Source organism: Trachemys scripta, chromosome 4, assembly GCF_013100865.1.
Source record: "Trachemys scripta elegans isolate TJP31775 chromosome 4, CAS_Tse_1.0, whole genome shotgun sequence".
Taxonomy (NCBI): Eukaryota; Metazoa; Chordata; order Testudines; family Emydidae; genus Trachemys; species Trachemys scripta.
Window position 1 is genome coordinate 52,191,764 of NC_048301.1, and position 10,248 is coordinate 52,202,011.

Here is a 10,248-nt window from a genome sequence, read left to right on the forward strand (position 1 = left end):
GAGTCCTCCCAGGATCGCAAAAGAGCTCCAGCATGGACCGAACGGGAGGTACGAGATCTGCTCGCCATATGGGGAGATGAAGCAGTGATAGCTGAACTCCGTAGCAGTAAAAGAAATGGAAAAGTATTAGAAAAGATCTCCAAGGCCATGAAGGACCGAGGCCATAACAGGGACACACAGCAGTGCCGCGTGAAAATTAAGGAGCTAAGGCAAGCCTACCACAAAGCCAGAGAAGCAAACGGAAGGTCCGGGGCAGAGCCGCAAACTTGCCGCTACTACGCGGAGCTGCATGCGATCCTAGGGGGTGCAGCCACCACTACCCCAACCGTGTGCTATGACTCTCTCACTGGAGAAACACACAGGGAAGACGGTTCGGGGAACGAGGAAGATGACGATGGAGGTACTGTAGGTAGCTCACAGCAGCAAGGAAGCGGAGAAACCGGTTTCCCCAACAGCCAGGATATGTTTGTGACACTGGACCTGGAACCAGTAACCCCCGAACTCACCCAAGACCCTCAGGGCACACAGGAGACCTCTGGTGAGTGTAACTTTGTAAATATTTGTAAACATTACAAAAAAAAGCAAGCAAGTCTGTTAACGTGTATGGGGATGGAGCGGAAATCCTCCAGGGACATCTCCAGAAAGCTCTCCTGGTTGAAATGGGGTGATTTTATTAAGGGGGACATTCAGAGGCGCCCGTTCCTGCTATTCGGACCAGAAATGTTCCCCGCTGTTAACCACGCGGTGGGGGGGAGGGGTGAAGTGATCATCCCAGAGAATCGTGTGTGTGTGTGTGGGGGGGGTGGTTTACTTGTGTTTGTGCCGCATGTTAACCGGGAAACCGCAGCCCCCTCCTTTTACATTGAAACCCCATTTTAAATGGACAACCCAATTCATCCTTGAGATGGGAAATGCGCTGCTGTTTGCAACCTTTCCCGCATGTTAAGAAGGTTAAATAAGCCAAAACACTGTGGCCTACGATGGCTGCCTGCAAGCCGAAATATGCGACCTTGTAATGAAAGAGTGTACCCATTGTTCCCTAAAATGTGTCTTTTTTAACCACCTCTCCCTTCTCCTCCACCAGCTGCAAATGTTTCTCCTTCGCAGAGGCTCGTGAACATTAGAAAGAGAAAACGTAAGACGAGGGACGAGATGTTCACGGAGCTGCAGATGTCCTCCCACGCTGATAGAGCACAGCAGAATGCGTGGAGGCAGTCAATGTCGGAGATGAGAAAAGTCCAACATGAACGAGAGGAGAGGTGGCGGGCTGAAGACGATAGGTGGCGTCAGCTTGCAGACAGACGGCAAGAGGCAATGCTCCGTCTGCTGGAGCATCAAAGTGATATGCTCGAGCGTATGGTTGAGTTGCAGGAAAGGCAGCAGGAGCAGAGACCGCCGCTACAGCCCCTGTGTAACCAACAGCCCTCCTCCCCAAGTTCCATAGCCTCGTCACCCAGACGCCCAAGAACACGGTGGGGGGGCCTCCGTCCACCCAGTCACTCCACCCCAGATGATCGCCCAAGCATCAGAAGGCTGGGCTTCAATAAGAGTTAAAGTTTTAAAATGCAGTGTGTCCTTTTCCATCCCTCCTCCCCCACCCATCCCTGCTACCTTGGCAATTATCCCCCTACCTCTGTAAGGAACTAATAAAGAATGCATGAATGTGAAAAAACAATGACTTTATTGCCTCTGCAAGCGGGAGGGGAGGGGAGGGTGGGGTGGGGTGGTTGGTTTACAGGGAAGTAGAGTGAACCGGGTCGGGGGGGGGGGGTTGGAGGGTTCATCAAGGAGAAACAAACAGAAGTTTCACACAGTAGCCTGGCCAGTCACAAAACTCGTTTTCAAAGCTTCTCTGATGCGCACCGCGCCCTGCTGTGCTCCTCTAACCGCCCTGGTGTCTGGCTGCGCGTAATCAGCGGCCAGGCGAGTTGCCTCAACCTCCCACCCCGCCATAAAGGTCTCCCCCTTACTCTCACAGATATTGTGGAGCGCACAGCAAGCAGCAATAACAATGGGGATATTCTTTTCGCTGAGGTCTGAGCGAGTCAGTAAGCTGCGCCAGCGCGCTTTTAAACGTCCAAATGCACATTCCACCACCATTCGGCACTTGCTCAGCCTGTAGTTGAACAGGTCCTGACTCCTGTCCAGGCTGCCTGTGTATGGCTTCATGAGCCATGGCATTAAGGGGTAGGCTGGGTCCCCAAGGATCACGATAGGCATTTCAACATCCCCAATGGTCACTTTCTGGTCCGGGAAGAAAGTCCCTTCCTCCAGCTTTCGAAACAGAGCAGAGTTCCTGAAGACGCGAGCATCATGTACCTTTCCCGGCCATCCCACGTTGATGTTGGTGAAACGTCCCTTGTGATCCACCAGGGCTTGCAGCAGCATTGAAAAGTACCCCTTGCGGTTTATGTAGTCGGTGGCTTGGTGCTCCGGTGACAAGATAGGGATATGGGTTCCGTCTATGGCCCCGCCACAGTTTGGGAATCCCATTTCAGCAAAACCATCCACTATTGACTGCACGTTGCCCAGAGTCACTACCCTTGCTATCACCAGGTCTTTCATTGCCCTGGCAAATTGGATCACAGCAGCCCCCACAGTAGATTTGCCCACTCCAAATTGATTCCCGACTGACCGGTAGCTGTCTGGCGTTGCAAGCTTCCACAGGGCTATTGCCACTCGCTTCTCAACTGTGAGGGCTGCTCTCATCTTGGTATCCTGGCGTTTCAGGGCAGGGGAAAGCAAGTCACAAAGTTCCATGAAAGTGCCCTTACGCATGCGAAAGTTTCGCAGCCACTGGGAATCGTCCCATACCTGCAGCACGATGCGGTCCCACCAGTCTGTGCTTGTTTCCCGGGCCCAGAATCGGCGTTCCACGGTATCAACCTGCCCCAGTAACACCATGATTTCCACATTGCTGGGGCCTGTGCCTTGTGAGAGGTCTATGGCCATGTCAATTTCCTCATCACTCTCGTCGCCGCGCTGCAATCGCCTCCTCGCCTGGTCCGGGTTTCGCCTTGGCATGTTCTGGCTCTGCATGTACTCCAGGACAATGCGCGTGGTGTTCATAGTGCTCATAATTGCCGCGGTGATCTGAGCGGGCTCCATGATCCCAGTGCTAGCTATGGCGCCTGGTCAGAAAAAAGGCGCGAAAGTAGTATCTGATGGACCAGGAGAAGGAGGGCGGGAGGGAGGGAGGGCCGAGTGACGACATGGCGTACAGGTACAGGAACAGGGAGAAACACAAACAACTGTCACACAGAATGGTCCCCCCAAAGATTAAACTGGAAACCCTGGGCTTAGCAGGCCGTTGATTTCACGGAGGAAGGGGAAGCAAATGAACACAGAACAAATCTATTTTTTACATCTTAAGGTGGCAGCCGACGCTGCAGCATGAGTGACAGCCATACCAGTATGACGATGACGGATACCAATCATAATATGCCATCATCTGCCAAAAGGCAAGGGGCTGCTGCTGTGTAGCAATGCAGCCCCACGTCTGCCAGCCCCACGTCCGCCAGCACCCAGCATCGCCCTCGGCCTCTTCTGGGTGCTTAGCAGACAATATTGGGCAATTGGCAGAAAATAGTATATTATGACTGGTAACCGTCATCATCGAAACAGTAGCATGTCTGCCCAGGTGGCCATGATTGACAGCCATACCAGTACGACGACGACGGGTACCAGTCATAATATACCATCGCCTGCAAGGGGCTGGTGCAATGCAGCACTACGGCTGCCAGCCCCACGGCTATCACTCATGCTACACCGTCTACCGCCAAAAGGCAGTTAGCAGCTGCTGCTGTGTAGCAATGCAGTCCCACGTCTGCCGGCACCCAGAGGACATATGGTGACGGTGAGCTCAGCTGTGCTGAGCGGGCTCCATGTTGTCTGCACAGGTAACCCAGGTAACCCAGATAAAAAGGCGCGAATCTATTGTCTGCCGTTGCTGTGACGGGGGAGGGAGGGGCCTGACGACATGTACCCAGAACCGCCCGCGACACTGTTTTGCATCATCCGGGCATTGGGATCTCAACCCAGAATTCCAAGGGGCGGCAGAGACTGCGGGAACTGTGGGATAGCTGTGGGATAGCTACCCATAGTGCAATGCTCCGGAAGTCGACGCTAGCCTCGTACTGTGGACGCGGTCTGCCGAATAGAGCACCTAGAGCATTTTATTGTGTGGACATACACAATCGGCTGTATACAACCGATTTCAATAAAACCGGCTTCTATAAATTCGAACTAATTTCGTAGTGTAGACATACCCTAAGTGACTATAAAGTACAAACAGGGTAACATATTTTGTTCATTTGTAGGAGAGCTGCTAAAATAGTTTATCTATTCAGAAGCATGCCCAGCCCCCTGTTGCATGCTCACTGAGGTTCCACAGCACAAGGGATTTGAATAGGACATGGGGAGACACACAGTAGGTGTGCACTCCGTGATTGGCATTGAGCCACGAACACAGCAGTAAAAGGAGGGCAACAGGTGCCGGTACAAGGGATCGGCTACTGCACTGATCTTCCACTCCATCTCCTGTGTGGGGGACAAATTTAATTACCTGATGTAGGCAATAGTAGCTTCCATAGAATAGGTCTGCTGTGCTTGGGAATGATGATTCCTTCCCCACTCCTCTGAGTATCATTCAGTTACTAAGATATCTAATTAGACCTGGTGCTAGGGGTTGGGACTCAGTGTTAAGGTCAAATACAGATCCAATCAAAGTCAGTAGGAGTTTTCCTAGTGAATTAGGTAGGACTTGCGTTTGGCCTTTAAAGATTTTATTTTATTTTATTTCATTGCCAGATCATTGTGCAGTTTCTTTCTTTTAAGCAATTCCAGTAATAATATTATCTTATATTTACATCATGTCTTTCAAACAAAGCATCTCAAATTACTGGACTTCATAAACACAGTAAACATTCAGTCATTTGTGAAATACAGCCATGTCTGAGTGCATTAGTGGCAACAGTTTGTGCAACACTATACAACAAAGTAGAGCAAGAAATGAAGGACTGAAACTGTATGGTGATTTTAGAAAGGCAGTGTGAAATTATTTTGAATTTAGCCAGATGACTGAGACTAACACCACAGCTCTTACTAAACGTGCCATAAGATCTTTACTGACCACAGCAGTTAGGATTTCAATTTTACATTTCTTCTAGATGTTTCATCTGAATGACAGCTTAGTATGTGTGAATGATTACTTCACTACACACACTATAGGTTCAGTAACAGAGTGAAAATCCATGTTTATGTGCGGTTGTATAATTCAGTAAGTAACCAGCACACTATTTCTTTTTTAATTATAAAAAGGTGAGAAGTGTAAAGGAAGCTACTCAAAATACATTAACACTCCTCTAAAAATGTAATTTGAAACTCATGAAACATTAATACATGAAGTAGGTAATGTTGTTTTTATGTTACACAGAACAAAAAAGAAAGAGATGTGACATTTCCTAGTATGTTATTAAAATGATGTATCATGGAGAATTCAGTTTCTTCCTCTCTTCCACTCAGAAACTTTTGATTTATGTTTATACAAGGAAGAAGGACCTATACATAGAATTTTGTGCCATTTTTCATTATACCTTGGAAAGAGATATTTGTCAATGGCTAAATACTTCTGAGAAGAGTGTGACCATATGTATAATTGAGCAGAGACAGAATTCTAATAATTCTCCTTTTTCAGCCCACAACTTTCACTTGCAAGTGGAAACCGCTGTTGGAAAAAGACAGCCTTTCCATATAGATGTTAGACCCCCCCACATGCAGCCACTGGCAGAAAAACAGTATCTGCTTCTGCACCTGCAGCTGACTTTCCTTTCACTCGCCAACGTCAGACTATTGCAATTTGGAATGTAAACTGGGAAGAAGAGTTTTTATTTGCCTATAAAGTTCAATAGTCTGACGTTGGCGTGTGAAAGGAAAGTCAGTATTCAGGTGCTGAAAATGGGGAGAAGTGTCAGAAGTGTGATGAGCCAGACCTCTCAAATGGTCCAGGCCCAAATGTGGGACACAGTGCGTGACAAAGAACCAAAATTAGGGACAACAAAATAATTATTCATGCAGGAATTTTAAAACACTACAGGATTCTTTCCTTTAATATAAATAACTCTTCCCATAACCTCAATTCTGAGTCTTCATTTCTGATGCAAATAATTTTCAACAATAAAAGTAGGCCCCAACTTTTGTGGAAAATTGGTAACTTTGGTGCTAAAATGAAAGACCTCAAGGAGTATAGGTTCAGTTGAATGGAGAATTAGCAACTGGGTCTGACTGGGCACTGAAGATCATGGGTGTGGGAGGAGCCAGGTTAGGCTGCTTGGAACAACTTGTGACATTTTTAGATATAAATATTTCCCTGCTGTATCTGCAGCACTGTACTGGTGCATGGGAACAAAGTTACGTTTAGTACAAAAAGACCAGTCTAGTTTCATTGTCAAGCTGACTAAAGTACAAATAGTAAATAAAGAGCATAATGAGAAAAAGTGAAATAGATATATACAATTATTTTATAGTAATCTAAGATGATTGTAGCACAGGAAAGACATTTTTAAATGCTGTATATAATTTTTATTGTATTGGTGTCCCTCATCAGTCAGGGGTGTGAAAAATCCAAACCCCTGATTGATGTAATTATGCCATCCCAGGGTAGGTAGGTGGCACGGAGCCCGTTCCTCCCTGGGACAAATCTCCTAGACCCATGGTAGCAGTGCACTTAACCTGCAATCAGAGGAGCTAGGGTGGGTGAGCCCTATCTCTTTCTGCCAGGCTGTCTAGTAGTCCCAGGTAAGGTAAGTTAGTTAAGATGAAGACAATGTGGAATTTTGATGAGGTAAGTGGGGCAGAGTCCAGATTGAGTTCTGAGTGGTTAAAATAGAACTGGTGAGTCTGGCAGACAGAGAAATTAGATAGAGGTGGACTTTGGAGATCAAAATGCAATTAGGTCAATGTGAAATAGTTTTTTTAAGGGACAAAATATGCATTTATTTTGGGGAGGAAAGAGGTGGAATTGTTTCAGGGTGGGAAGAGAGAGATAAAATGAGATAGAATAACAGATTGCAATTAGATGAAGTGTATAAATGTCACAGAAGGAGAGGAATTATTAGGAGAGATTCAGGGTGTGGGTTATAACTAAAAGTAATGGGATGAAACTAAGACAAAAAACTATATTGAATAGCCGGAAAAATCATCTTGACAATTAGATGTATTAGGTTATTAAATAATATCCATAAAGAAGTCCCATCACTTGGGACTTCTATAACTAGAGAGGACAAAACTGAAGAAGAGAATCCCATGTCAGCAGGGAGATGAAGAATTATTTTGTTATATCAAAACTGAATTTTGGTATAATTTAGTGTTTTCTTTAAAACTTTCGTTTAGAATAGCCTTTACACAATATTTGATGTATTTTTAAATGTGTTTATACATCCAAACAAAATTTATTCCTTACTGGGATTATTATAGTAAATCCAACTTTTGAAGGGGATCGTCATTTAACGAAGAGTTAATAATGAGAACATGTAATTCACTATTTCTAAAATAATTTGATATTTAATAGAATGTGTTTTCTATTTCAGTAGGTAGAAAATGCATAACAATGTCTAGAATCCAATAATTATCACATTTCTTCTCCAAAAATAAATTGTCATAATTTGTGTATTAAGTTTGTATTTTTAAGTACAAAGAATTGTTGCCTATTTATCTTCAACATTTAAAAATACTCGAGGTAGTGTTTCTTATCGTCAGTGACTACGGTGTTTTTATTGGAGAACTGAAGTTGTGGTTTTACACTGAAAAGTGACTATAAAGTTGACACCTTTTTACTCAGCAGATCTGCTCTCTGTGTATTTAGAGTCATATCCGATTACTTACATGATTACATTATTATTGGTTTTTTACTACTGACAGTCCTGCAGATCAAACATAACGATGGGAGAGTGAACTGGATTTTGCATGTGACAAGAATAGTTCAATCAAATACCTAATACTGGATACTTTTGCAACCCCACTGACTTCAAATTATGTGCTCTGTTTCACCTGTGCAACTCCACTTAAGGCCAATATTTGTAACTGGGGACAAAATTCTGACTCCAGAGCCTTTAATGTTGGTGATGAGGCACTCTCCAGAATGAACTCATTTTGACTTTCAGATTCCATGCTGAGTTTGCAGGGTTGGCATTTATTTAAAAAAAACGTGTAAACTGAAATTTTGATATGGAAATCAGTGAGACACAATAGATATGAAGCCCCACAATGCAGTTTTAAGGTAGATCATACCTGCCAAGTCATTTTGTAGAGCAGAAGTGAAAAAAGTACTTTGGATGATTCCTGTAGATGGACTGAAACTCATAAATTTAAAATTAGAAAACTCATATTGAATTATTTTTAATTAACTCAAAATGTCATTGGACTAAATAGACATGTATGCGGGGGGGAGTTTATCTTGTGAGAGTTCATATGCCTTGCTTATGAAAAATGTAAAAAAGGACTTTAATAAATCATGTGACTTTACTTAGATATTGTGTGTGCAAATGGTAAAACACTCACAATTGAATCATGATAATAAAATGTACCCAGTCAAAATTAACTTGTTAGAATTGACACTAAGACTCTAACCTTCAAAAGTGCATAGTTAGAAGAATCTGAGTCTGACTTCTATATTTAAGCAAGACACCCACTGATTCCAGTGGAACTTCTGATAAGAACCAGTGAAAGCACCAGCCCCAAAAGGTTCAGAATGAGCTTTAGTTTGATGGGGTTTGTTCTTTTTTAAAATCAACTAAGTCAGTATGTCTTTCTGTCTTCCAACTAGGCTTTTATACTGCACCTATCACTGAGGTATCTGACTGACTTGCCTGCTTGGCTATAATGGCACAATGTGCCCAAGGCTGACAAGTCACAGCTACCGCAAACCCCGAAAGGAGCTTAGCATGGCATATACCATTGGGGTCAGGTAAGGTTTTTTTTAATATGTGGCACAAACCATAAACCTTCAAAATATATATTAAAAGAAATGCCACATTATTGAGTCTTCTTGGCTGACTCCATGTTCCCTCAGGAGCTGCATTTCAGAAGATGTAAACAAAAATAGATAGGAAGGGTTCAGCTAAAATAATTTAGTATTTTTTATCTCTAGATCTCACACAACTTATATGTGAGTATTTTTATCCACATTTTATAGATGGAGAAACTGATCAATAGAGATGTTAAGTGGTTTGACCAAGATCACACAGTATGTCAGTGACAGCTTGGAATATAACCAAGGTCTCCGGATCCTGTGCCTACAGGCTCCTTGATATTTAGGTCTTGGAGCATAGAACTGCACTTAACTAATTTTTAATGAATAAGAACCTTACGCTTTTATTTCTTTAATTTTACATAACATCTTTTGGTATTGATTAAATGTAACTGAAATGTTAGAGATTAAAAACTTCAGATTAGACTCAAAACAATTCAAACATTAAAAACTGTTATTTTAGATTAATATTTTGAATTTGCATATTTTATTAAATGGAAAATATTAACCATTCTCTATTTTTTAAATGTTTTGTACTTTTAAAGATTTGACTGACATTCTCAGCATGTAGATACTGAGGTGACTGGTATTTTATTAAAACCTAAAACAAATGGATGGGTAAACTAGAACAAGCTTATTTTCTAGGGCAGACATTTTATTTGAAAGTTAGCCTCTTGAAATTAGAATAATAAGATGGTAATGTCAGAACAATGAAAATAATTTTAATTTTTTTATATTTATGTGTTTTTATTGTTGCTGATATTGAAATGACAGATTTGGGTAAAAACAATTTCAAAACTGAAAACTATTATTCCCAACTTTCTACTACACGTAACCTCCATGTATGAATGAGTGGATGTCAGTATGCCAGTGTACATGGAGGTTTGTGCAGAGAAATTGTTGTGTTATGTTATAAGGCATATGGTATATTAAAAGATCAAAAATATTTTTAAAGAAATGTATATTGCAGACAAATGTGAGAAAAATCACCAGTACACTATGTTGAATTTTTAATTCTTTGGCCCTGATTCTCTACTCACAAAATTCTGAATCGGAAGTTAATCTATTGAAGTTAGTGACATTATACCAGCATAAAACTTGTTTAAATGAGAGGAATAATCTGTTAGTTTAGGGAAATGCTCCTCACTGAAAACATTTCAGCAGAGGTAATAAAACGTGTAAAAATGACACATCCTATTAATTAAACAAATTTTACCTTTAGA

The 10,248-nt window shown here is 42.7% G+C and overlaps 1 protein-coding gene across 7 annotated transcripts in view; it reads left to right on the top strand.

The window, feature by feature from the left end:
• NOVA1 (NOVA alternative splicing regulator 1) overlaps positions 1-10,248 on the top strand; it is a 236,089-nt gene that overhangs the window by 220,443 nt on the left and 5,398 nt on the right. The gene's annotated exons all lie outside the window — the stretch shown is intronic.